This window comes from Bombina bombina, chromosome 4 (genome assembly GCF_027579735.1).
Source record: "Bombina bombina isolate aBomBom1 chromosome 4, aBomBom1.pri, whole genome shotgun sequence".
Lineage (NCBI taxonomy): Eukaryota > Metazoa > Chordata > Amphibia > Anura > Bombinatoridae > Bombina > Bombina bombina.
The window spans coordinates 1,018,743,856-1,018,757,875 of record NC_069502.1 but is presented as its reverse complement, the minus strand read 5'-3'; positions in this window follow the sequence as shown (position 1 = coordinate 1,018,757,875).

The window sequence follows — 14,020 nt, the reverse complement described above, 5'->3', positions numbered from 1 at the left end:
TTCACTGTTTGGGAACGTTGGTGCTTTATTTATGTGTTTACACATGTTACATCTTGCTTTGCCACATTTCATAGTGCCTTTCCATTCTTTTAACCAATTTTTTGCCCCCTTATTTGTATCTTCCTTATTCTTTGTATTTTTATTTTTATTTTTAGAGGATTTAAGTTTGCTAGGGGCCAGTATGTTCTTTAGACTTTTACCTTTTTTATATGTAAAGGTAGGTTTGACATCTAAATGTAGCCCTAAAATAGGATCTGAATTTAAGAGTGGACAATGTTTTTTAAAAATGGTCTCCAATCTCCTGGAGCCTTCATTGTAAGTAGTAATGAATCTTGGTGGATTTTCTTTACAGGATTGGGATTTCATTAGTGCATTGTGGATATCAGTCCCTAGTGCTTCTGCTCCTGATTTTTTACAAATATTATTATTTTTAGAAATAAGGGACATTCTATCTTTAGATGTTGCCTTAGTCTTAGCTTCCTGGATAATGTCTTGACTGTACCATTTTTCTAGAAATGTATTCTCTAGAGTTAGTGCTTCTAATTCAAAATCTGCGGCATGAGTGCAGTTTCTTCTAATTCTCAAAAATTAACTGTAAGGGATATTATTTATTCAACATTTTTTATGTGCACTTTTGGCCTGTATAAAGCTATTTCGGTCTGTTGTCTTACAATAGTTTATCACTGCTACTTTACCTGTATTATCCTTAAATAAAACCAAATCTAAAAATTCAATATGGTCTCTTGAATATGATTTCGTAAACGATAAATTAAAATTGTTATTGTTGATGTGATTAATACATTTCTCTATTTCCTCTACCTCTCCTTTCCATAGGATGATAATATTGTCTATATACCTGGCATAGGATACTATGTTATTAATGAAAGGATTATTTTCCCAAATATAGTTGTTCTCAAATGCGTTAACGTATAGGTTTGCATACGATGGGGCAAATGTTGTCCCCATCGCCGTTCCCCTAGTTTGCAGATAAAATTTATTTTGAAACATAAAATAATTGTGATGTAAAATAAAACCTATACTGTCTATAAGAAATTGTATATGGTTTGATGGAATAAACCATTTGGATAACTCTTCCTTAATTTTTTGAATACCATAATTATGTGGGATGCAGGTATATAAAGCAGTGACATCACGTTAGCCAGATCATATTATCTTCCCATGGCATACCTTCAAATATTTTGATTACCTTAGTCGTGTCCTTCAAATATGCTTTTGTCTTCTTAACTATTGGCTGAAGGTAAAAATCTACATATTTGGATACATTATCACAGATAGAACCTATACCGGATACTATTGGTCTTCCAGGTGGTTTTGTAGGATTTTTATGTACCTTAGGTAAATGGTATATAATTGATGTGTTTGGTTGAGGAGTAAAAATGAATTTATATTCATTTTCATTAAGTCCTTATAGTGAGTTGTAGCAAGGTCAGAGCAGGATCGTGGAAGTGTGGGGGAGGTGTTTTTGAAAAAGTTTGGAAAGTTGGAGAGGATCCACAGTGTGCAGATTTCTACAGGTGCGGGGGCGAGGGGGAGAAGTAGGTTTAGCCTGTATATTAAGATTAAAGGTGAGCAGATGGTGGTCTGAGATGGGAAATGGGCAAAAGGTGATGTCAGAGAGAGAGCAGAGGTAGGAGAATACCAGATCAATAGAGTGTCTGTCGCGGTGTTTAGGGAATAGGGTAGATTGTGAGAGACCAAAGGAGTTTGTGAGTGAGAGAAGCTTAGAGGCAGCAGGGGCAGATGGGTTATCAACGGGGATGTCGAAGTCCCCAAGAATTAGAGCAGGTGTATTTGTAGAGAGAAAGTGAGAAAGTCAGGCAGCAAAGTTATCAAGGAATTGGGAGTTTGGTCCAGGAGGGGCGATAGATAACTGCCACCCTGAGGGAGAGGGGGAGAACAGGCGGATGCAGTGAACTTCAAAGGAGGAAAAGGAGAGAGATGGATGAGGATGCAGGTGCTCATAGGAGCAGGAGGGGGAGAGTAAGATACCAACACCGCCACCAACACTGCCACCATGTCTCTCACCTGGCCTAGGTGTGCGAGAGAGCAGCAATGGAAGCAGTGTCAGAAGATGATAACCAGGTTTCAGTAATTTCTAGAAAATTGAAGGCGTCAAAGCCTACACTAAGGTGAAACGTGTAGACGTGTTTCGAAGGAGCAAACCAAGAGAAAGAAAGTGACAATCTGGAACAGCAATTAGCCGTGCAGGCTACAACATATCTGATAATCTGCGCAGAGTTACTAACCAAATCCAGATTACCAGCATCGACATCGATAAACAAAGAACGGAGTGTACAAGCAGGAAGGATATCGATACACCGGTAGCGAAGTGGACACCTGGAAAGACCGAATCAGTAGTGTCCGTGGTGGATGAGAATCGTGACACTATCACACCAAGGTCAGAGGTGAGAGCGTAATCCGACAGGTCAATATAGGGCCATAAGGACGCCACACGATCCACGCTGAAAATCGCAAACAGAAGGTGACCGGTAAAGTATACCTGCTTGTTATCACCAATCCCGCACTGAACTTTGTAGCACTGAATTTTATAATGCTATAACTCTTCACATCCAAATACAATTGAGTGTTTTTTGGAGTCACCCTTCCAATCGCTAACAACTATTAACTTTTATCTTGAATTACAAGCATATGAACTTCTTTTTTAAATTTATAATACATGCATATTAATGCGGAAATCTCACGTCATCAATTGCTGAGTTCTCTATAAGATAAAAGGTGGAATTATAAACACCGGGAAGTGAGCTACAGAAGTTGCAACATTGATGAGTGGACTGCAACAAAAATAAGTTATTTGCAACTTTTTAAAGGCAGAGTGCAACAATCTCTAACGAAAGTGTATATAATACAACAAGCAATACCTTCCATTTTCAAAGGTTTAATTTTATTTTAGAGGAGGTGGAGACATCCTCTCCTCTTTTTATACTCATATTCTTATTTGCATTGTTGAATGTTTTTTCTATGAATATATTTCCTTTAAATGGTTTTCCTTGAATGTTTTTATGCATGAACAGCATCAGTATAGTACGCATATTTATGTATTGACTTGAGAATCTGTAGAAATAAATATCAGCATATTATAACCCTTACGTATTTACGATTCAATTTCTATAAGCACACTATATAGTATATTCTATGACCAATTGAAAACATCCCTAGCAATCCTATATTCTGTATATGTGAAGCGCTGTTTATTTCCTCTTTCATTTCTAACTTTAGAATATTTGTGAGATTATTCTGTTAAACAGCTCACAGGGTGTAAGTAAGGCGCTTCTTATATATACCAGTTTCACAGAAGGTGAGAGCAAGACTTGTAGGAGCAGGTATAATTAGACACAGGAGAGTTAGATGGGGAAGTATTTCTAATGAGGCAGAGTAGTTCATGAGAGGACAGCATAGGGGATGAGAGAAGGGAGGGTGAGTTATGGATAGTGTGGGGGTTATTGTTGCTACAGGGAAGTCAAGTGAGTTTTAGGAAAAGGGCAGACAGAAATAGCAGAGAAGACATGGAGAGCATTGTGCAGGTGTATAGTTAGTAAGTATTACGAGTGGAGCGCAAATATCCACTCGTAATCAAGCCCAATACGTGTAAAAAGTTATACATTGTTACAAATAGCTTCCATATACTCAAGACACATGCATGCTTCTGAATCTACATCTGTATGCTCTTCAAAAAAAGGATACCAAGAGAGCAAAATAAAATTGATAATAGGAGTAAATTGCCAGCATTTGCTTGCAACAATATTTGCATATTAGCAAACATAGCCTACAGTTAGGTTTAAATTTGAGCAGAAGCTAAAAACTCCAAAATAACTGAGTCATTTCTACCGTTGTGCTGAGCTAAGGGATTAATTACTGATTCTTACATCTAAAATTCTTAATAAGCTTCATTAATCTTTTTTTCTTTTAGACAAACTGTAGATAGATTATCTTACATATAACAGCATTGTATTCTATTTCTTGCTGCATTTCTTTATGTATATTAAAGGGACAGTCTACACCAGAATTTTTATTGTTTAAAAAGATAGATAATCCCTTTATTACCCATTCCCTAGTTTAGCACAACCAACACAGTTATATTAATATATGTTTTACCCCTGTGATTACCTTGTAACTAAGCCTCTGAAAACTGCCCCCTTATTTCAGTTCTTTTGACTGTCATCCATTTTAGCCAATCAGAGCTGGCTCACTGGAACTCCACGTGCATGAGCACAGTGTTATCTATATAAATCACATGAACTATCACCCTCTAGTGCTGAAAAACTGTCAAAATGCCCTGAGAGAAGAGGCTGCCTTCAAGGGCTTAGAAATTAGCATATGAACCTCCTATGTTTAGCTTTCAACCAAGAATATCATGAGAACAATGCAAAATTGGTGATAAAAGTAAATTGGAAAATTGTTTAAAATGACATGCCCTATCTGAATCATGAAAGTTTATTTTGGACTAGACTATCCTTTAAGTGAAAACTGAAATGTACTAGCATTTTGGATTACTTGCTCAAAACTGAATATTCTTCTTTTAACAGTTAAGTTTATCCAGTTTATTCCGTTTAGTTTGAAGGCTACAATCCTTAATTTTCTGAATGACTTTGGAGTATAGTTTATTTGTGAAAGAAAAGAAATATATGCAGATGACTTCAATAAGATTCATTTTACCTGTCAAAAAGCCAAAGCCTTCCAAAATGATATGCAAACATTTAAATTGTACTTATGAAAACCTTAAATGGACTCCATCGTGATATTTTGTTGTTGTGTCTAAATAAGGACATTTTAAAATCTATTTTAGCTTTTTTTTTAAAAAAAAAATGTTACTGGAAAGAAAATGTTCACGTAATGTCTGCCGATAAAGCTGTTGAATTTGTCTTTATCAGCCACAGTGCAATTTTTACAGCCATGTACTTCCTGTTAAAATGTAAACAAGTTTAACTATAAACCTATTTTTAATACGTTTAAAGGGAAATTAAACACTAAGGGCTAGATTACAAGTGGAGTGCTAAATTATCACGTGCCCGCAAACAGGCAAACATGTGATAATTAACCAGCTATTACATGGTAGGAATGGGGTGCACTGAAAATTACCTTTACATCGTAGTCTATAGTAACTGTGTGTTCCCATAGACCACAATGTAAATATATATGTACATGCTTATATACATACATAAACACATAAATATATGCATATATCTATACACATGTATATTTAAAAATTCTGCCCATCGTTACACTACTAACCCCCTTCGCTGTGCAAGGTTCTGATGCCTACGGAAGCGTGCTTTCATGAGCCCAATGCTTCCTAGCAATGCGAAAGCAAGCGTTCGCATTGTGATTTACTTGTAATTCCAATGCACATTATCGTGTGCTGGAATTACAAAGTAGAGCTAGCGATATTTAGCGATCCACTTGTAATCTAGCTCAAAATAAATGCTAGATAGAATGATGTATTAAAAGCAAAGATTAGGATGAAAATAAAATGTAGATATTATTTTGTCACATTAAATGTTTAAATATTGAAAATAAGTGTAACATTTTAGTGTCCTTTTTCTTTCACAATTCATATTTTTAAGAACTTTCCAATTAACTTCTATTATCAAATTGTATTTGCTTTCTTGTTATCCTTTGTTAAAAAGCAGGAAGGTAAGTTTAGGAGTGTGCACGTGTCTGCAGCACTATATAGTTCTATACATTACCAAGAGTACTAGATTGCAGCACTATTTCCTATCTATTTATCTCTTAAATAGAGAATCATTTGAGCAAATTTGATAATAGAAAGTAATTTGGAAACTTTTTAAAAATTGTATTCTATCCGAATCATAAAAGAAAAAACACACCGCCACAATAAGGCAATACAAAATTAATGTATCCCAGTGCATCAGACTATGTATCATAATTATTATTTTTTCCCTCTGCATCTCTACAACCGGTAGCAGGATATCACATATAGCACAATAAACCCTGGACCTTAAAAAAAGAGCACCAAAAAAAGGTCTAGTTTGTACTACATTCACATGTGTAGCCATGTGGTGGGAATAATGGGAAAAGACACAATTTTCAAATCCCTTTGGCTAAATTTCCCCTAATACCTGCACCCTATTTCATCTTAGCACAAACCACATATAAGCAAAAACAAGACATTAGCCATTGCAAATAGAGCTAGCCCCAAAAGACATTTATGATGCTTGGCTAAAAAAAAATTATACTTAAACAGGTTAAACCATGATGTGTAATATAAAATACATTCAGAGATTTATATTGCCTCATAGTCCTCCCTAAGCGCCTGATGATTAAAGATTCTCCTGCTTGGAGAAAACGTGTAGTGCAGACTTCACAGGGGTTGAAATCACTGTATACTAAAAGAAAAAGCGCAAAACCCTCCAACACTGTGAGATCTCTCTCATTTCTGTATCTGTAGGAGAAAAAAGCCCAGTGCAATATAGCACTGCATGATATGAGAGTTTTGTTACACTTACTATCAGTATTATTACTTTTAAGCTTTCCACTTTGTATTTTATATTTTAATACATTTAGATCTAGATTAAGATTCAGCAGTGATGTTAAAAAGTCTAATTATGTTTTGAAAGTTTCTGTGTTACTTTAACAAATTAGGATCAAATGTTGTATATTTCTGTGCATCTTTTACAACTTACATTGCACTTTGTATTTTTTCTACTGTAAAAAAAACAGAACTTGGGAGGGACAGGGGAGTTCCCTGGGCTGTACAGGGGAGTTCACAGGGTATGTCTGAAGCTCTCTCCCAAGTCATGTGAAATGCTGTAGGCATTTTAAACAAGCTGGTCTCAAGTCACTGACTTATGGCTAGATTACGAGTTTTGCGTTATGAGAGAAAAAGCAGCGTTATGGGTTATAACGCTGCTTTTTCACTTCCGCTGGTATTACAAGTCTTGCAGGTTTAGGGGCACCGCACCCTTTGCGTAAAGTCTTTTTTCAATGGGACTTCCACAGCGCCAGTATTACAAACTTTTTCTGGGAGGCCAAAAAGTGAGCGGTACAGCCTATCCTGCAATATTCGTAACGCAATCTAAAGTCAGTAGTTTTTAGTTTTACGCTACAAAGCTGTAGCATAAAACTCATAACTAAAGCTAAAAAGTACACTAACACCCATAAACTACCTATTAACCCCTAAACCAAGGCCCTCCCGCATCGCAAACACTAAAGTAAAATTATTAACCACAAATCTGCTGCTCCGGACATCGCCACCACTGTAATAAACATATTAACCCCTAAACTGACGCACTCCCGCCTCGCAAACACTAGTTAAATATTATTAACCACTAATCTGCCACCCGCTAACATCGCCGCCACCTACCTACATTTATTAACCCCTAATCTGCCGCCCCCAACGTCGCCGCCATTATACTAAATGTAAATGTATTAACCCCTAAACCTAAGTCTAACCCTAACCCTAACACCCCCTAACTTTAATATAATTAAAATAAATCTAAATACAAATTTCTATCATTACCTAAATTATTCCTATTTAAAACTAAATACTTACCTGTAAAATAAACCCTAAGCTAGCTACAATATAACTAATAGTTACATTGTAGCTAGCTTAGGGATTATTTTTATTTTACAGACAAGTTTGTATTTATTTTAACTAGGTAGAATAGTTACTAAATAGTTGTTAACTATTTACTAACTACCTAGTTAAAATAAATACAAATTTACCTGTAAAATAAAAGCTAACCTGTCTTACACTAACACTTAACATTACACTACAATTAAATAAATTAAATTAATTAAATACAATTACCTAAATTACAAAAAACCCCACTAAATTACACAACATAAAAAAAGAAATTATTAGATATTAAAACTAATTACACCTAATCTAATAGCCCTATCAAAATACCCCCCCCCTTCAAAAATAAAAAAAACCCTAGCCTAAACTAAACTACCAATAGCCCTTAAAAGGGCCTTTTGCGAGGCATTGGCCCAAAGAAATCAGCTATGTTACCTGTAAAAAAAAATACAAACAACCCCCCAACAGTAAAACCCACCACCCACACAACCAACCCCCCAAATAAAATCTTAACTAAAAAAACCTAAGTTCCCCATTGCCCTGAAAAGGGCATTTGTATGGGCATTGCCCTTAAAAAGGCATTTTAGCTCTTTTTCAGCCCAAAAGCCCTAATCTAAAAATAAAATTCACCCAAAAAACCTTTAAAAAAACCTAACACTAACCCCCGAAGATCCACTTACAGTTTTGAAGACCGGACATCCATCTACAACGAAGCCGGGAGAAGTCTTCATCCAAGCGGCAAGAAGTCCTCAATGAAGCCGTGAGAACTCTTCATCTAAGCCGGCAGAAGTAGTCTTGCAGACGGGCAGAAGTCTTCATCCAGACGGCATCTTCTATCTTCATCCATCCGGCGCGGAGCGGCTCTTCTTCCGACGACTAAAAAAAAAAGTTGAATTAAGGTTCCATTAAATGACGTCATCCAAGATGGCGTCCCTTGAATTCCGGTTTGTCTGATAGAATTCTATCAGCCAATCGGAATTAAAGGTGAAAAAATCCATCAGCCAATAGGATTGAGCATGCATTCTATTGGCTGATTGGAACAGCGCTGTAGGAAAAGTGAGCAGTGACAATAACATGCACGTTATTACCGCACCCCTCATGCCGCAAAACTCGTAATCTAGCCGTTATTTTCCAACTGTATGAAGGGGGAGTTTGCTCAAAATTCACAATACACTTATTAAACAGAGAGAAAAGTAAAATATACTTAACTACCAGCACAAAAGTGAGTTAAACTGTATGGAAAACATTTCAGTGTAATTTGTAATTGATGTAAACTAAAGCCTGTATATCAGCCATAGGTGTTCTCCAGTTACCATCTCTCACCCCTGTGAAATTCTGTATCCCAGAGAGCTTCATTACTATTTATAGAAGACATCTATTATCTCTGCGACTTCCAGGTTCTGCCCTTTTTCTTATAGAATTCAGTGAGTTCAGTCCCTGTGAAGTCTGCACTATAATTTCTTTCCAAACTAAAGAATCTTTGCTTACCGGGCCCATAAAAAGTAATACAGCTTTCTGTGTCCCTCCATCAAATACAGAAATGCAGGGAGTGCCCCTTAAAGAAGTAAACCAAAATTAGCATTTTAAGAATCTTGTGAGGGATTTCACAGTACTGGAGGATAATTTAAAATCATCTCACCTGAGCTCTAAGGGTCTGATATTCAAAACCTTGCCGGCATAAAGAGAAATCACACTAAATCTTTGGATATTTTTTAGACTTTGGATTGTAATGTACATGTCTCTGTTTCAGACAAAGAACATTACATAGCAACATTAATATTTCACAAGAAAAAATGCGTACTTCTAAATATTTTTAAGGGTCTTGCCGACTAGATTTCTTGGAATATCTTGCCTGAGAGGAGATGTTTTGAATATTAGGCCTTAACCGCTTAACGACACATGTCGTACAGGGTACGTCGCACACAACCTGGTCTTTAAAGACCAGCAACGTACCCTGTATGACATTAGGGGTTTAAAGCGGCTGGAAGCGTTCCTGCTCACTTCCAGCCACTTTCTGGTTATTGCAGGATGCCTCGATATTGAGGCATCCTGCAATAATCCCCCTTGGCCATCCAATGCAGAGAGAGCCACTCTGCACCGGACCTCGATGGCCGGTATCGTTAGTGTGTGGGAGCTTACGTGGGAGGCGGGTGGGCGGCCATCGATGGGCCATTTGACATCGAGGGGGACAGGATCGTGGGCGTGACCATCAGGGTGCGCACAGAGGCGCATGCACGTGCACGGGAGAGTGGGGGCAGGCGCGTGCACGGGGTGGGAGCGGGTGGCAACGGCTACACTACAGAAATTTCAAAAAAATACATCTAAGGGATCTGGGAGGGGGTGGGGGGTTGCTCTTTGGCTTGGGGGAAGCTACACTACAGAAAAAAATAATAAAACATTAAAAAAGCAGGGACCCAAGATGGCTACCAATAAGGTAGAGGGGGAGGGTTAGAGAGCTGTTTGGGGGGGGGGGGATCAGGGAGGTTGGGGGATAAGGGGGGATCCTACATATCAGCATATGTAAATATGCTAAAAAAATATTATTTTAAAAAAAATACCTTTTATTTTAGTACTGGCAGACTTTCTGCCAGTACTTAAGATGGCTGGGACAATTGTGGGGTGGGGGAGGAAAGAGAGCAGTTTGGGAGGGATCAGGGGGTGTGATGTGTCAGGTGGGAGGCTGATCTCTAAATTAAAACTAAAATTAAGCATGCAAGCTCCCTACAAGCTACCTAATTAACCCCTTCACTGCTAGACATAATTCATGTGTGATGCGCAGGGGTATTTAGTGGCCTTCTAATTACCAAAAAGCAACGCCAAAGCCATATATGTGTGATATTTCTGAACAAAGGGGATCCCAGAGAAGCTTTTACAACCATTTGTGCCATAATTGCACAAGCTGTTTGTAAATAATTTCAGTGAGAAACCTAAAATTGTGAAAAATGTAACGTTTTTTTTCATTTGATCGCATTTGGCGGTGAAATGGTTGCATGAAATATACCAAGATGGGCCTAGATCAATACTTGGGGTTGTCTACTACACTACACTAAAGCTAAAATTAACCCTAGAAGCTCCCTACATGATCCCTAATTAACCCTTTCACTGCTGGGAATAATACACGTGTTCTGCGCAGTGGCATTTAGCGGCCTTCTAATTACCAAAAATCAATGCCAAAGCCATATATGTCTGCTATTTCTGAACAAAGGGGATCCCAGAGAAGCGTTTACAACCATTTATGCCATAATTGCACAAGTTGTTTGCAAATCATTTCAGTGAGAAACCTAAAGTTTGTGAAAATTTGGGAAAAAGTGAAAAACTTTTTTATTTGATCTCATTTGGCGGTGAAATGGTGGCATGAAATATACCAAAATGGGCCTAGATCAATACTTTGGGATGTCTTCTAAAAAAAAATATACACATGTCAAGGGATATTCAGGGATTCCTGAAAGATATCAATGTCCCAATGTAACTAGCGCTAATTTTGAAAAAAAAGTGTTTTGGAAATAGCAAAGTGCTACTTGTATTTATGGCCCTATAACTTGCAAAAAAAGCAAAGAACATGTAAACATTGGGTATTTCTAAACTCAGGACAAAATTTAGAAACTACTTAGCATGGGTGTTTTTTGGTGGTTGTAGGTGTGTAACAGATTTTGGGGGTCAAAGTTATAAAAAGTGTGTTTTTTTTTATTTTTTCCTCATATTTTATAAAAAAAATTTACAGTAAATTATAAGATATGATGAAAATAATGGTATATTTAGAAAGTCCATTTAATGGTGAGAAAAACGGTATATAATATATGTGAGTACAGTAAATGAGTAAGAGGAAAATTACAGCTAAACACAAACCCAGCAGAAATGTAAAAATAGCCCTGTTCCTTAAGGGAAAGAAATTGAAAAATGGCCTTGTCCTTAGGGGGTTAAAAGAGTAATGCTACCCTTTTTTGGAATCAATTATTTCCCAGTGGACAGAGACGTCCTGCCCATGACATATTAGAAAATAAATCCTAATCCCTGTATATTTAAGGAACATCTTGTAATTACAACTTTCCTGTTACCTTGCAATAAGTTAATAACATTAAAAGGACAATAAACGCTTTGAGATGGTAATATAAAGTGAAAAATTATATATTTAAAAAAGTCTTTGCAATATACTTTCAATATTTATTTTGTCTCCTTTTCAATTCCATTCTGAAATTGTCAGCTTTTCAGTTCCTGTTAGACATGGAAGAGCAGAACACTGTTATATTCCACATAGCCATTGGCTGCACTCTCTACCGACTTATTTATAACTGTCCCTAATTGGCCTCAAAAAGCAGAGACGGAACCCTAAGTTACAACACGGCAGTTCCTATTGCTTTATAGACACTAAGGGGCCGATTTATCAATGTCTGGTGGACATGATAAAATGTAGTGGATCATGTCCGCCAGACATCGCTGAATGCCAACAGCATACACTGTCGGCATTTAACATTGCACAAGCAGTTCTGGTGAACTGCTTGTGCAATGCCACCCCCCTGAAGATTCGCGGCTGCTAGCAGGGGGTGACAATCAACCCTATTGTACACGATCGGGCAGATTGCTGTCCGCCGCCTCAGAGTAGACATATGAGTTAAGAAGCAGCAGGCTTAAGACCGCTACTTCTTAACTCCTGTTTCCGGCGAGCCTAAAGGCTCGAGTGGAAACAGTTACATTAGGACCAATTCGGGCCGTGATTAATCGGCCCCTAATACTTTATACTTATTTTTTCAATATTTAAACAACTAATGAAACTTTAAAAAATACATCTACATGTATTTCTCAGACTAATGTGTTCTTTGAATGCATCATTCTATATAGCATTTATTTAGGGCCAGATTACAAGTGGGACCGTGTTTTCCAAGAGTTAAAACTGCTAAAAGTACGTTTTTTGGGCTCAGAGATTCACACTCATATTACAAGTTGAAAGTAAAAAGTTTGCACTCTCACGTTCCCAAAGTCGCGGTAACAAAGGGACTTTGATAAGTCGAGAATGCAAAATTGCATTTCCCCATAGGCTTCAATGGAGTTAAATAAAGTTGAAAGTAGGTTTTCTGGGGTTAGTGTTAGGTTTTTGTTTTTTAGGTGTTTTTTTTTTTAGATTAGGGATAGGCAGTAAAAGAGCTGAATGCCCTTTTAAGGGCAATGCCCATACAAATTCCCATTTAGGAGCAATGTGTAGCTTAGTTATTGTACACTTATGTTTTTTTTATTTTGTAACATGTATGTATATTTCGTAATTTTAGAGTTTTTATTTTTTTATTATTTATTTTGTAACATGTATGTATTTTTCGTAATTTTAGAGTTTTTATTTTTTGTAACATATTTTTTTTCGTAGTGTTAGGATTTTTTTAATTTGTAATTTAGATTTTTTTATTTTTAGTTAATTTTATTGTTTTAAAATAGTAATGTTAGGTTACTTTATAGTTTAAACTTATTTTTTTTTTGTTTCACAGGTAAGTTTTTATTTATTTAAAGATAGTTATATTGTACATTTAATTTAAAATTAGGGGGGGTATTAGGTTTAGGGGTTAATGGTTTTATTTAGTGTGTTGCGATGTGGGGGGGCAGCGTTTTAGGGGTTAATAGGTTTATTTTATTAGTAGTGATGTGGGGGGCCAACGGTCTAGGGGTTAATAGGTTTATTTTATTAGTAGCGATGTGGGGGGCTGGCGGTTTAGGGGTTAATCATTTTATTTAGTGTCAGCGAGCGTCAGATTAGGGGTGTTTAGACTAGGGGTTTATGTTAGGGTGTTAGGTTTTACCATAACTTTCCTTTCCCCATAGACATCAATTGGGTTGTGTTATGGTGAACTCCATTCCGTGATTGCAGGTGTTAGTTTTTCTCTGACACTTTCTCCCCATTGATGTCTATGGGGGAAAACGTGCACGAGCATGTAAAGTCAGGCCTTGGGTTTTGTGCGGTATGGAGCTTATCGCACTGTCCCACACAATAAGTGAAGGTTTTGACTTAACTTGTAATGGCAGCGCTATGGAAAGTGTGATAACGCTAATTTTTTTCCGTTATTTACACACCCGGTATAGTGCAAAACTTGTAATCTTGGTGCAAGTGTTTAAACGTACAATGATATTCTAATATGAATAAAGTGTCTTAAATCATAGTATTTGTGATAATATTAGGAATTAACATGGCTATGAAAAAAAATATACTGGTTGACCATAGTAAAACATAATTAGTCGTTAGCATCGTTAGAAGAACGGATCCCACACAAATTCTTATTGCATATCAGATCATAATCATATGCGATCGTCAACAAGCATATCTATCTCCAAATAACACTAATCCGTATAGACATGAATGTTGCCAGGGTGTTTCGATGTTTGAAGATTATGTGACCACACAACTCCTACCTGTATAATCAGAGTAAATGAAACGCTGACAGGCAGCATCCGCATATCACCGTG